The 14,988-nt window shown below is 33.8% G+C and overlaps 2 pseudogenes; one reads left to right on the forward strand and one right to left on the reverse strand.

The window, feature by feature from the left end:
* The first annotated feature begins 2,957 nt into the window (after positions 1-2,957).
* LOC119642684 lies at positions 2,958-3,527 on the forward strand (annotated as a pseudogene).
* Positions 3,528-3,776: 249 nt separating this feature from the next.
* On the reverse strand, positions 3,777-9,047 carry LOC119642685 (annotated as a pseudogene).
* Positions 9,048-14,988: the final 5,941 nt, after the last annotated feature.

The raw sequence follows: 14,988 nt of genomic DNA on the forward strand, positions 1-14,988 counted from the left end.
TTTCTGTCAAATATCACTCAATGTAAATTTAGGATATTTCTTCTTTAAAGTGGCGTTGTTTTTCCTTTGGGTTCACAAAAACGTTTAACCTTTTTTTTTTTTATTTAATAAAACTGAAGACACAACTCGCGGACACGTCCGCACTCCATCACATCCCAAGTTGTTCTCCCCGCTATCGTCAAATTAAAAAACAGACAAACTTCTCGTTCTTACTCAATTTCCCTCTTCTTCTTCCTGTTGCTCTCTCTATAGCGGCTTGCCGCTACTCTCACAAAAGCAAGCAAAGATCCCGCAAAATCATACGATTTTTGCCTATGCTTGCAAAAGCAAAGGAAAAAAGGAATACCGCAAAATCATACGATTCTGCCTGTACTTGCAAAAGCAAGCAAAAATACCGCAAAATCATACGATTTCTTGCCTATGCTTGCAAGAGCAAAAGGAAAAAAAAGGAGTACCGCAAAATCACACGATTTTGCCTGTACTTGCAAACAAGGAAAACAGAAAAGAATAAAACAAACATATCCCGCAAGATCACGTGATTTATAAGCAGTAGCACAAAATCGCATGATTTTGTCTAACGGCATGCCGTTATTCCGCTGCTTGCGGTTAATACAGACCGACAGACACCCTACCCGAGGTTTGTTCGCGGCCGTTACATATGTTAAAAAATTTTTAAATCTTTTAAAAATCAAAGTTTACATACATACCTTCGATAAAGAATGTATCAAATTTATAAAATAAATCATAAGTTATCGAAATATGCAAGGGAAACTGGTTTTTGTCTGTTAAAATCGCGACTACGTTTTTAATTAAGGGATGCATTTATATGTGGCAATCATTAATTTATAATATTATGTAATACATGTACTGCAATATTAAGATACAAGAAAAAATTAGCAAAAATTAATAATACATTATGTATTTATATTTTATTATTGACATCTTTAATAATTGTATGTTAACATCTTATTTATTGTTATTATAATAATAATGTGTTATTTTTATTATAAATTAATATATAATGCAATAAGGATTTAAGGAAATGTAGAGATTGTGCGGCATTTTGATTATCATTGTTATTACGTTAATATATTATTCAGATACTAGATATTGTCTGCAATGAACTTGCCTGAAAATAACTAATGAACATAAATATAATAAAATTAGTTTTATTATAATTGTAATAATGCAATTTAAAGCTTATTTAATAAAATATTTCATTTCAATGTAAATCGAATGCATTTTACTTATTAATTTGTAGTAATTTGTTTGCTTTAATTTGCTAAAAAACAATTATTTAGTTAATCATTTGTAGTAAAGTTTATATGAAAAATAGGAGTTATGGTGGTCATTTAGCATCGTGAGACATCACTGAAATAATTGAAAAATTATTATACTGTAAGAAACTTTTTTATTGTACCCTGGGTATTGGGTTTTGGGTTTCGTCCCGCTTCAGTGAACTAGTTTGGAGTGGAGATTTTAAAAAAGCTGGCTTGTTCTGTCCACAAAGGTCGTCTAAAGCTGTTGGATAGTGACTTATTGCAGACCATTATAAGTAAGCATTTCATGATCTTTTGACAACAAGTTCTATTGAACATCAAGCGATTAGGTTTTTGAAGATAGACAAGAAGTTTAGATAATATGCAAATGTGAAGTGTTTACAAGTGTGCTGTTAAACAATTTTACGTTTAACCAACATTATTAAAGCGTGTAAAATATTATTATCTATGGATTTAAAAAAGTATTTTCAAAATTACAGTTTGACTTCTTTTAATTAAAAAATGTACGGCTGGGACCTAAAGGGTAGGAATAAGACATCATCGAATTATGAACTTTATAAAATATCTTTTGTGGTTATTTTTAAAACGTCTTTTAATAATTGTCTTTTTAGATTATGTAGTGGAAGTATATTCCTCGGAACAGTATTCAGCATTCTAACATAATTTTTCTTAAACAATAAAAACACTTTTCTATATTATGTCCGATTCTCTTCTATTCTATACATTGTAGGTTCTTTCAGAACTAGGATTCACGGCGTGAATGGCTTTTTCGTTCAATTAGATGTCATCGGCAGGCCGATGGCGATTTGTCGCATTCTCGTAAAATCGCGAAGTTTTCTATAATAATTTGCGGTTTGGTTACTAAATCAGATTTGGAAGAAAATCGAGGAATATGCAATATAACTCAAGTTGCCTTAGCATATGGTATACCTGTGATGTAATGGCCGCTGTTTTTCTCGTCGTCTATTTTTTGTGAAACTTTCAGCTTTCTTTTGCGAATGAAGTGCTTTTTACTCAAGAATCATTTGGTATGAGAGTCGACACGGGCAATTAGCGATTTTTGTCAAAACGTTAATGGTCCTTTAATTTTGAAAAACATGTCACGCGAAGAATTAGTTCCATATGTATCCTCTACTTTACCTATCGTTATCAAAAACTCCACCACCAACCAGTTTGATGAGCTTAGAATTGTTAAAAGAAATTTATGTAAGAAACTTTGGATGAACAGTGCAATTTTTTAAATTTTTATTCGGATCTTAAATCCATACAAGATGTTTTCAATATATCTTCAGAAAGAGAAAAGTTTGTAGAACATGCTATGTTGACTTCAGTAATTCCCATCTTGGAGTTCCGGAAGGATTATCAAATATAGAATATGTCTTTTTGGGTTACAACCAAGGAGCGTACATGCACCTAAGATGATTACGACATGCACGTAGTTCAAAATTATAAACCTATCCTTTTTTCCAAATAGGTTATAAACGTCGTCTTATGTGGCAGATCCAGTGTGGGATTTTAGCTCCTACATCGGAATGCGGTCACCTTTGTTTATCTTTCTCACTCTATGTTGAACCGATAGACGCAAATGAGTTAATTTTTGAACAAATTGAATGAGTTAATTTTTGAACAATTGATTGCCATAAATATATTGTACCGGTCTTCTTCTTACTGCTCATATATTGGTGCGTACGTGTGGTTCGTTTCAATGGGATATTTTATTTATCGGAACGTGAAACCGATCAAAAGAAGTTTGAAAGACTTCACGCGACAGAGCAGCAAAAAACCTTCGGTTTGAAATTTGAACAATATTGCCTGTCAAGGTGCCCCTCCAAAAATCCTGATGTTAGCGAACCAGTTGATGAACGTGCCGAGTTCGCCTGTGTTTTTCAAACCCGCTTAGAGAGTCAAAATCTGCTGTATAGCGCGGAACTGAATGGTATCATGAGTCATGAAGCTGTATCTCTGTAAAAAGATCTGTATTCCAAGCAAGGTGTATGTTTTCTAAGGCGTTCTTGTCTCTTTAGCGATTATAAAGAACCTAATTTGGGGCCATTGAATTTCGTGGAAATCAAGGTGCGGGAAGGTAATGTCACCGATAGAAAATTGTATTCATTACTTCGCTACAAAATACGCAACTGATGGTGCCAGTCTTATTTAGTTGGGGTCGACAATATCTATATGGGCCTTCGTAGAGGTTTCGTGTAAAAGATTGAATGCATGGAAACTAGCTCTTTGCCTATTCCGTAATCCCTGTCAATATCACAACAAAAATTTTTCTAGCAATATTTTTGGGCACCATCGGTTTGCTTTGCTTAAAATAATACTAATGTTAACAATAATGCTTATGCAATAGTTCCGACTGATAGTTACTAGCTGTAAGGACCAATGCTTATTTCTGTGTCATGGAAAGATAATGGCGGTTGTAATGTTAGAAGACCGGCTTAAGAATGAGAAAACGAGATTTATAGGATTATTTTTTGAATTAAATATTCTTTATTAAAATCCCGGTATAAGTCGTCCCTTTTTGCTGGCTTTCTTTAGTGTTCGAATTTGCTTATCTCTTATTCGCTTATTAATATTCTCTTGACGTTTCTTTTGCCGCGCTGCTATATCATTATCAATTTTTTTCACGATCTTGCCATTCCTTTTTCGATTTCTCCTTGTCAACTTTGTGTTTCTTGATGGTTTTATAAAGTAATTTAGGATCATCTTTAACCTTTTTCCCGTCAGCTTAATCGAAAGCTTTGTTCCACAATAATTCAGTCTTTAATTCAGAAGCTTTTTTAATAGGATATTTATCTAAAGGGCGATCAGGTAAGTCTTCCTCTAAAACGGTAAGAAATTCCAGAAAGACCCGCCTAATTATAAAATAAAGGTGACAGTCCTTTAGAAGAGCAGGTAACTGTTTCCTCAAATACCCATCGTCAGTTAGTACCGCTATGCTACTTTCAGGAGGCAGGCCTTTAACATAAGCACGAAACGAGAACTGTTTACGTACGCATTCCAAGCCTTCGTGGTTCAGTTGCTTTACATGACTCAAAGATGAAGAATAATTAGTGCAAAGAGAATAGGCATTAGAGCTCTTTTTGACACCCGCTTGAGCATGTACGCTTACCATTTATCAAATATGATCACATCGAATATACGCGTTGGTTTCTGTTAACATTACGTCCAAAAATGCTCACAGGTTGCGTACAGTTACGCATATCCCATTGCAATATATTTTTTGATCTTTTTGAGCACCGCTAAATAAATACCAATTGCTACCGTTTATTAGAAAATAACGCAACCATGCAATACCGCCTGTATGCAGCGAAACAAGACCCTGTTTGCTTTACTGCGATGTTACTGCATTTACGTCCAGGGCTACAGTGGATATTGCATCTTAGTTTTATAAAAGAGAGTATCGAGTATTTTAACACCTACATGTTAGGATCAAAAATTTGAATGGATTTTTTATAACCAACCATAACTTTCTGGCCATCATTACTGAAAAGAAGAGAAATGGCGTGCTCAACTTCGTCAACTTCGTCATATCCTCGATATGTACACCGCAGTTTGCCGGTGAACGCATCGCACATATGAATCGGCTCATGTTGACGACTCGCTAGCCAAATGTTTTGTATAAATAAATGGCAATTATTTAATCAACTTAACAGTTTCCCAATTTACCTGCAAGTGGCAGGATCGGAGCTATGAATGATCACTTTATTTTTTTATTCTTAAAAGGTTCGCATTTAAAAATAAATTAGTTTTTCTCTTTCTTTCTCTCTCTCTCTCTTGCTTTGGAATATTTACTGTGCAATTGTATAACGTAACAAACAAAATTTTAGTCATTTAAAAGAATATCTTTCGAATTAATTGATAAGAGAAACAACTTTATTAAAGCGTTTGAATGAATGCGTATCTGCTTACATAAACTTATTTAAGAAAAAGATTGAAATGAATTCAATAAAAAAAGAGTGTCAATTGTAATTGTGAATTGTGTGTTTTGTTAAGGAGTTTTTTTTTAAATCCATCGGGATCGAAAAACAGTTCAGACCATTCGACCGGAACGAAGCAATTTGCACCGATCTAAAAATTAACGATTTTCTACGGCGGAAGAAAGCTTTCTACGACTGCTTATGGGATACATATGAAATTGTTTACTATTCAAAAGGAGGTATGCAAATTGGAATGAAAAACATATGAAATCAAAGGGAGATTTGGAAATTCGATTGAAAAATATATGACATTGTATACAATTTAAGAGGAGGTATAGAAAATTGTTTATCCATAAATGGATACCATACACAGTCGTATACCGTTCCTCAGCTAACAGCCTTTTTGTATGGTGAATACGAATAAATATACAAAGATGTATGTAAATTACTTATATTAAACGGCAATTATTACCAGCGCTATCCAGAAAATATCTACGTAGCACGTACATAAGATGTATTTGTATAATAAACAAGAAAATAAAGGTAAATCTTTACATAGCAGCAAAGTCCACGATTTAGCAGTTTATGACACACGACTAGAAGCTCTTTGACAAGGAGGCTGAGTTTCGCACTATTCTCTGTATATGGACTATGATTGAAAGCCTGCTCTTACTTGAGAAAAAGAATAATTTTTCGCACTTTGTCATGAAAATAGATGAAGAATTGTACTGGACGAAATGACGTAGGGTAAGTATGTGGTCGGCCTTTCCTCACTCTAATATTTGCTTTTAATTTTTGTTCACAAAAAAGTTTTGGATAACTTTTTATAATAAAACCTTATTTATGTAATTACATACATCAGTTATGGGTATATATATATATATATATATGAACGTGTATATGTAAGTGACGCTTCAATCTACACATATATAGTTGATGCGGGATGAAGTTGCAATAGTCAATAGCCGAAAACTTAAAAAGTTGAAAAATATTTGCTAGAAGTGCATAACAAACATCGATCTGAAATTTGATATGAATCTTACGAATCACAATTCATTGAAACTGAAACGATAAAGCAGTTTTACTAACACTTTCGCCCTGCTCCTTAAGCTCATTGATCTTTTTATCGGTTTCTTTCAATTCATTTAATATTTCACGAGGATTTTTATGGGATTGTTTACGCTTTTGAGCGAAATCTGTTTTAGAAAACACAATTTTCCCATCTTCATTAAATATGAGTTTGTTAGAATAGGCACACAATTTTATCCAACAAATCGCTGAGATCTTGAAAGCTATAAATTAAACGTTCTTCGACAACTAACTGATGACCGTCACAATTTTCTTAATTTTGCGAAATTTAATTTTCTAAGTTATAACGAACAGAATTTTAAATGTTGCCAATGGCCTGATTGTGCTTGTCCCAGACCTTTTTGCAAACACTAGATGTGTTTATAATCTTGGCGACTTAGATACGCATTTACTAGTCCTTCACCATTGTCCTACATTGTCCACCTTTCAAACTGGTCACCCAATTTTATATTGAGCCTACAGGTGATAATTTTTGATTTATTTGAGGAAAATTAGCACACGAACGTGTTTAAGGCCAAAAATGCATGCTGTTTAAAATGGTGCTGATCGAACCACTTGCCATAAAACGGCCCAATTTGAAAACAATGTTCATTGTTAATTGTAGTATTCAACGATTCAGCATGGAACATATAATAGCTGTCTGTAGAGATTTTTCAAACATTTCGCAAACGTGCTTTTCATTACGAAATGTCCTTGAGAGCGTTTCTGCTGATTGGTTAAAAACCTTTCATTTTTGCAACCATTTTCAATTTAATTAATTATAATAAAATGTACAATAGCCTTACCTTTCTTTTTCATGCATAACTTTTGAACTTTAATACGTTTATTGATGGGAGCAACAAAATTGTTCGCCAATCTTCTTGAAGGTTGGAAAAACAAGCCTTTCAGCGCAATATTTAACAACAATATTATTTCACGTTCGTATATTTCCCTTTTAAATAATTTATTCAAAAGATCTGAAGTTTTCCTTTCATCCGAAAAGTAATTTAATTTAAGAAAAAACAGTATTTTTATTAATATTTTGACAACCAAATAAAAATATTATTAAAATCCCGACAATAATACGTTTTGCAATCTTAGTTTCATTCAAGATGCGGTTTTTAACGTACATATGAGCAAATTTGTGAATACGCATGGATAAATGTCACCTTCCATATGGAATGCACATAATCACACCCTTCCTGAAATGTGTAAGTGCAAATGCAACGATATAGTATGAAAGATAAATAGATAATATAAGAACAATATGTATTTAGAAAACATAAGATATATATCAGTAAGAAATGGAAACAAAAAAATATACTTGATCACAAAAAATGTTAACCAACCGTAAATTTAGAGGACAGGTAATCGTAGTTAGTAATTTGTTAAAATCGCGACTGTATCTATATCATTCATCATTTTTTTTAGTGAATATGAAGAAGTAGTTAATGGTGCTATGCGTCTTACTCGGAATTTTCAAGTTGCTCATAGTGTTTTAATAATACAACCTTATGTAAAATGGGGACCTAAACGGAATGTGTTTACAAGTCCGGACGATCAATTAAAAGAAGCTGAAGCTTTAGTAAATTCCTTACCAAACTGGCATATGGCTTTCTCTTTAAAAGTTCCTTTAGAATCTTTGGAACGTAAAGCACTTTCTGGCAAAGGTAAATTAGAAGAACTCAAAATAGTTAACGATTTACGTTAAGCTAAGGGAGCCTGTGGTAAACGTTTAACATGCCTGTTTTTGAGTAAAGGGTCATTGAGTTTCGCCCAGAAATCGATTTTAGAGTCTTATTTTAATTTATCGGTTTTGGACCGTTATTCAATAGTAATACAGTGCCACCATCAATAGCCACCAGTGCAGAAGCTCGAATTCAAGTTGCCATGACTGAGCTACAGGGTGAAACTCTACCCATTCTTAATACGGCAATCTGTTACGGATCGACATCTTTATTAAAATGGAATTCTTATGTTTCGTACTTAGAAGGAATGGCAGATACAAATTCAAGCTCTTGTTTAATGTTGAAGTAGCCACTTTGCACTTACTTGTTAAGAAAAAAAAAAAAGAAGTCAATTATTATGAATCGTTTATAATTTTTATTTATCTTCTACAATCTATGGCAGATAATTTGTTAAAATAGACAAGAAAATGCAACACCTATTAAAAATTAATATTCTACTAACTTAAAAACCCGCTCAAGGGTTTTATTTTTAGTCATGATGATTGCATTTCAAAAGTAGCAATCACACAAAGATCAATACTTTTAAATTCCCTACGTAGTTTGTTAACTATAGGTGTTTTTTTTTTAACTCGCATTTATCATTTATTGTCAAGAATATTTTTTTCTAATACTTAAATATACAATTAACGACTTCTTCGAGTAGAGAGAAATGTGATCGAGTTACATGGCAGATATTAAAAATACCTATTCTGCACATTTTGCTATGTAAATCAGTAAACATTTAAGTTAGCTGTCATCTTCTGAACTTGTACTTTCATCTTCAAAAGCTGCTAAAAGGCTTGGGCGGTTTCTATTCGGAGATAAATGACAGGGTCCACTGAATTTTTCTTCGAATTCCTCTACGTTTTCATCACAACATAATTACTTGCGCAACGTCCATTCGGAACGTTATCGTCTCTGTTAAAGCATTCCGGCCAAATACCCGCCTTGACGTATTCCTTGATATGTTCGGCTGTTAAGATCTTACAAATTTCTGCTTTAACTTTATCGTCTTCTTCGATTGGTTCCACTGGAATGAATCGCCTCATTTAACCCAAACGTTTGTTCTGAATTTTGTCGGCATAGTTACTACTACAAACATTATCAAACGATAAAAAAAGTCTTCATGTATGATATTAGAATTTACTCTATTTACCCAGAAAATTCTCAGCTTCCGTATCGGCCCTTTCAACTTCCTGGAGATTGTTACCTCGACTAGCAATAATTCGTACTATTTGTTGGCCATCTTTAGGATCATTTCATTTATTTTATAATATTTTGTCGGCTGAGCCCTACAATGTAATGATAATCAATAAAAATATGAAAATGTGAGGAAGAACAAGCATCGCCTATCAAGAAATCAAAGGTCGGCACAAAATAGCGAATTCAAAAGAAAACATATGAAATTGTTTACAAATCGAAGGTCGGCACAATGATATGGTCGGTAATTTTCCTCATCCATGAGGCATTTTGTGTCATTTTAGTAGCCATTCTTCAATTTTTTCTCTTTATTGAACAAAAATCAGATCGAAGTGCGGCGTTCTAAACATCTTTGATTATAACTGCATTTGCTGCAGATTTTTGATGAAGCTTGCTTGACCAAGCATAACGAAGGTCGTATGGTGAATTTGCGAACTTCGATAAAAATTATTGATTATTTACAAACATTGTGGAAGCATACACTATTTCATAATCAAGCGGTAGCTTTTGAGAAGTTGAAACCAATATCGCGAAGGGACGAGAATGGGATTTCTTCAAAATCTTTAGAAAAACGACATTAACTTATTAGGCAGCGGAATTATTTGAAGACGAAATGAAATAGTTTTTAACATTCTGTCTTGGTTGCCATATGATTAATAAACATAGAACCGCAAAAAGTGAAAAAAAGAAAACTTAATCAGTTGTAAATATGAGAAGGAATCACCGATATCTTCCGTTTTTGCAGATATTGCATAATTTGACCCAATTTCAATACCAACCTGCGAACAAAGACTTCCAATGTTTTTATCAAATTTGAAGGCAATATTTTAATTTTTGCAACCAGGAGTGTGTCGACAACATACACCACACAGACTGAGAGATACATAGACGGACATTGTGTACCATTAACGTGCGCAACTATCCTCTTAGTGCCATCAAAAATTCTTTTAGCTTATAGAAAAGCAATTCATCCCATGTCTACTAAATAACTTTCGATGCATTTATTTGGTTGCCATACGCGGTCTCGTTTAGCTTTAATCATACCTTATAATATCACTGAAGATATTGTAACCATATGAGACGACATGGCATATCGTTACTTAAATAAAAATAAGTGGAAAGATAATTGAAGACGCGGATGAGTTATACTGCCAAGTCAATCTTGGATGATGGACGTAGTTGGAAGTGGCAGATTGAGAAATGTTGGAAAAGAACACCCCAGTCCAATTGGTATAGCAGCGTATTCGAAAGTGGAAAATTCTTCCAATTTATTCACTCAAAACAATACGCAGACTTTGTCAAGCAAACCACCGTTCTTACCGTATAAAGACAATCACACAATAAATAGTTCGTTAATTAAGATGCCAACAAGTAATGCGAAAAGCCAAAGGAAGAGCAACCGAACACCGGCACATCACCAAATGAGGAATTAACGAATTATAATGTAAAAACTATTCTTCTGGGGCGTCTAGGAAGACATAGTATAACAGTACGTAGTATAAATAAAATAAGAAAGAAGAGGAAGAAAAAATGGGCTACCGCACAGTGCAGTGTATAGACCCAAATGGGTGATCGTGGGTTTGAAACTTCGTGCGGCAGACCATACCTTAATTAATTATATAACATAGACTTATATTTGCCTTTAATGTTGCAATGCTTGTAAATGTTGTATACTGTTTACTAGCTTTTCTGATTGATACACTTTGATATATAATACAATGTGATACTTTTAACTTCGACTTAAGTTCACTTTGCCTAACAATATTCTAAGCAAAAATTTTTCTGCTTTGAAACTGAAAACTTTTATCTTTACTGTGCCGTGATGATCCTTTCTATAATAATGTAATTTAAACGCTTTAGTTTCAGGAAAGTTGTTTAACACGGCTGAGTCTGTAGTTGTAGAGGAATAAATAAATAAATGAATGCAAGAAGAAAAAGAACTGTCAAAACATTGTACCAAACAAGAAAAGCACCTCGCTATAAACCATAGATTAGCTCGGTCGTATTAATTGAGTGTGACATAACACCAAGTAATGTTGAGATATATGTATAAATACATCAGGCGGAATATGTTTCCTTTGCTCATGTTAGGTTATTTGACACGAGAGGAACATCGAGATTATCGTAAAAAGAACATTGTAAAAAAGGCTCTAAGGCGCGTTTCTAACCTTTGATATTGGCGTCTGGAGGCTATATTTGGGCCCAAGCGAAAGATGCCACTTTATCCAAGTCAAGAATGAATCATAGATTTATTTGGTGTTATAAAAATTTGTTACTTATTACCTCAATTGATATTTTAAAGCTTGTTTTTAAGTACATTTTAATTTAAGAAACAAATACATTTTAAATCATTTTGATACTTACTTGCTGTTTTTAAATATGATATTGTTTATTTACAAACGATATTTAGCAATATCGTGGAATGAGGGAAGAAAAAAAACAGTATTATCATCCCATAAAAAATTACTTCAAAAAACTTGCTCATTTAATTACCCTCATATGGCACCAAATTCGGAGTCGCTCATTTTATTTTTCTCAATTGGCACCAAATTCGAAGTAGCTCCTTTAATTACTCTCATCTGTTTTTCAATCGAATTCACTATACCTCCCATTCATTTGTAAACAACTTCAAGAAAGACATCAATTGCCCAACATTTAAATTTAATTTTATTTATTATATTTTATTTATTTTTATTTTTTATGTTCAACGTAAGCAACCAATGCCTTGCCTGATGGTTATGAGACTTAAATTCGTTGATTGCCCGGTTTTTATTGAACATGAAGTAGGATGCAATCACAGTCATACAGTTGTAGTATAAAAAATGGGCTAAAATAAAATGCAACAAAATGAAGCTAATAAATCTAGTTAACTTTGAGAGCGACAATTATATCGATCCTTTTTCAATCGCGTTATTTATGTACACAATAGCTTTTTAACAAAAATAATATTTCAATGGTTTTCTAAACAGAAATTGTTGCCGTAGTTGAATAAATAGTTTATTGGCTTCAAATATCTTAAAAATATTTAAGAAACGGTCAATTAATATACAATTCTCATGAATCAGTCTTGCTAACTTCCGAACTTAGCTAGACGAGGTAAGGAAATTGTGAGGTTGTGCTTGTTTATGCGTCTTTATTTGCGATGGGATGCAGTTTTTAATATAAAATGGCATTTAATCAAATAATAATGTTTCCAATTCGCTCCACGTTCAAATTATCTGTTATTTATTTCTTCTTCTTTTTTGCATTTGTAAAATATTTCAGTTTTATTATATTATTATTATTATTATAATTTGAATGAAATAAATTCTTAGACTAAAAAAAAGACATTGAGAACTAGCAGCACAGGCTATCGGCTCTAATATAAATAAATGTACATTAGATAATGAGCTTAGTAGTATTAAAAAACTAATATATTGAATTGATATTCTGTTCTGAAGCTGATTGTAGCATGTCTAAAGGGTTAATCGTTCCAAATGCAATACTTCTAGCCAAGCAAAAGGTAAGGCAGTCGCAGAGAATGTGCTTTATAGTGAGAGATGACTGCAGATTGGGAAGGAAGACTTCTTCAAGATCCATTGGTGAGTTGCATTTGTATGACCAAGGCGAATTCTCGAAAATGTTTGGATCTTGGTTTTCTCAACATTTGTTGGATATAGAGGTGGAGTTAATTGAGGGTTAATGCAAGAGTAGTGTTGATGATGGTATTGTAAATTTCCTTCTGCAATTTTCACTTTAACTTTTCTCCCAATGTATCTTTGAAGATCCAACTTTTCCATGACATCATTCATAATTAGAGGAGCAGAAGCAGCATCATTTGCCGCTCGATCACCCCGCTCATTTCCCAATAAACCGATGTGACTTGGTACCCATAACATTTTAATATTTCCGTCGGGAGTTGTAATTATATTCCCTAATTTGTTGGTGGTCCTCTCGAAGTCGAAGGATCCCGAATAGCTTGTAATACAGGCAAACTGTCGGTAACAACGACGGTTTTGATGTGGTTTTTATGAGCAAGGTTCGCAGCGTATAATATTATTTATGGGCGTCGTCCGAAAAGCATAACAACTTGTTCTGACGGCTTGGTGATAGACCGGTTTAAGGATGTTGATATTAGATTTGCAGCTGTTGCCATAAATTATCAAGGCATAGCCAATCTTGCTTAACACAAGCATTTTGGTAAGATAAGCAATAGTGTTAATATGCGCATGGCTTCTCCAAGCAATCTACTGAGTGAAATTCACCCTTGTTAAGATAGACTTTTTTAACCGGAGACAGTGTGCTTTCCAACGATATTTGTTGGAAAAAGTGAGCCCGAGAATATGCAACGTTTGCACGTTTAGTACTGGTAAGCCATTAATAGGCATCAGTAGATTTCCCGCATCGCATGTCTGCTTTCGACAAATGTGCATTTTTTTAGATTTTTGTGTGGAAATTTTAGCCCCTCACGAGTTTGCCCATGCGGAGATCTCTCGTTCAATAGATTCGAGGATGTTGATTGCCTTCGTGCTATTTGTTTCTTTTGTAAAAATGTATACATCGCCTGCGTAGAGACAATGTTCCACTCTTGGTACACGGCAAAGAATTTTGCTAATTTCGTTGAAGGCGATCTGGAAAAGCGTGATGGAAAGAGGAGATCCTTGCGGAATGCCATTCATTAGCGGAAAGGAATCAGAGAGATGATTGTTGATTCTAACTTTAAACCGCCGATGCGACATGAATGATTTGGTGTAGTTGAAAAATTTGGGTTCCACATTCCATGATTTCAAAAGTCTTAAAATAACATGAAGACCAACTCTGTCAAATGCTTTTTCGAAATCAATTGAGAGAATAGTTAAATGATTTCGTTCGGAAATTGCCTTGCTTGTAAAATAATCAATATGTGACAGAGCGTCGTTGCATCCTCTACCCCGCTTGAAACCAACTTGTTGCTATGTTGTCAGGTTCTTGGACTCAGGAAATCATGATAATCTAGATGCCATAATCTTTTCCAATACCTTTGAGAGGCATGATAAAAGACAGATTGGGCGATAATCCGATGCGATAGAGATATTTTTAGAGTTTGGAATCGGAACAGCTGCTGCCAGTTTTCACATGTAGGGTATATGGCCAGTCAAAAATACCGTATAATATAGGTCCAATAATTTCTTTTTATTTGAATTAGACAGCACAGTGATCATTTGGTATGAGATGCGGTCTAGACCACGTGTTCTCCCCTTCGATTTGGAGAGACAACTTTCAAATTCTAAGGTAAATATGTAATTTTCCAGGAAGGTGGCACATATGTCAATACAATTTGAAAGAGAAATTGGAGTCCTTTTATTTTCGATAAAAGCACTGGAAAAGTTGCTGTCAGAGGAGTATTCGCACCACATTTGTCCAAAGTAATTAGAAATGTCATGTGCGTGAGTTAAAGTTCCATTGGGAGTGCAGATGGCAGAAATTTCGTTCAGGTTTGAAGTCCCATTGAGTCTGTTGATTTTGTTCCAGACAACTTTCATTGATGTATTTCTGTGAATTCTTTTCGAAAAAAGTGCGACGCGAATTTTAGCCCAACAAAAAGGACTTTTTTTTTTTTTTTTTTTTGATCTTCAAAATTTTTCGGCCTTTCCGTATAGTAGTATATATATGGGGAACCGATGTCCGCACATTCCCCCGCTCCCACCACATGACCACACTCCAAATGTCACACATGCATACTTTTTCACATATTGATTTAACATATCACTACAATTAAATAAAGTTTTTAAAATTCTACAATGGAACATTAAGGGACTTCTTAGTAATTTT

This window comes from Glossina fuscipes, unplaced genomic scaffold (assembly GCF_014805625.2).
Source record: "Glossina fuscipes isolate IAEA_lab_2018 unplaced genomic scaffold, Yale_Gfus_2 241, whole genome shotgun sequence".
Lineage (NCBI taxonomy): Eukaryota > Metazoa > Arthropoda > Insecta > Diptera > Glossinidae > Glossina > Glossina fuscipes.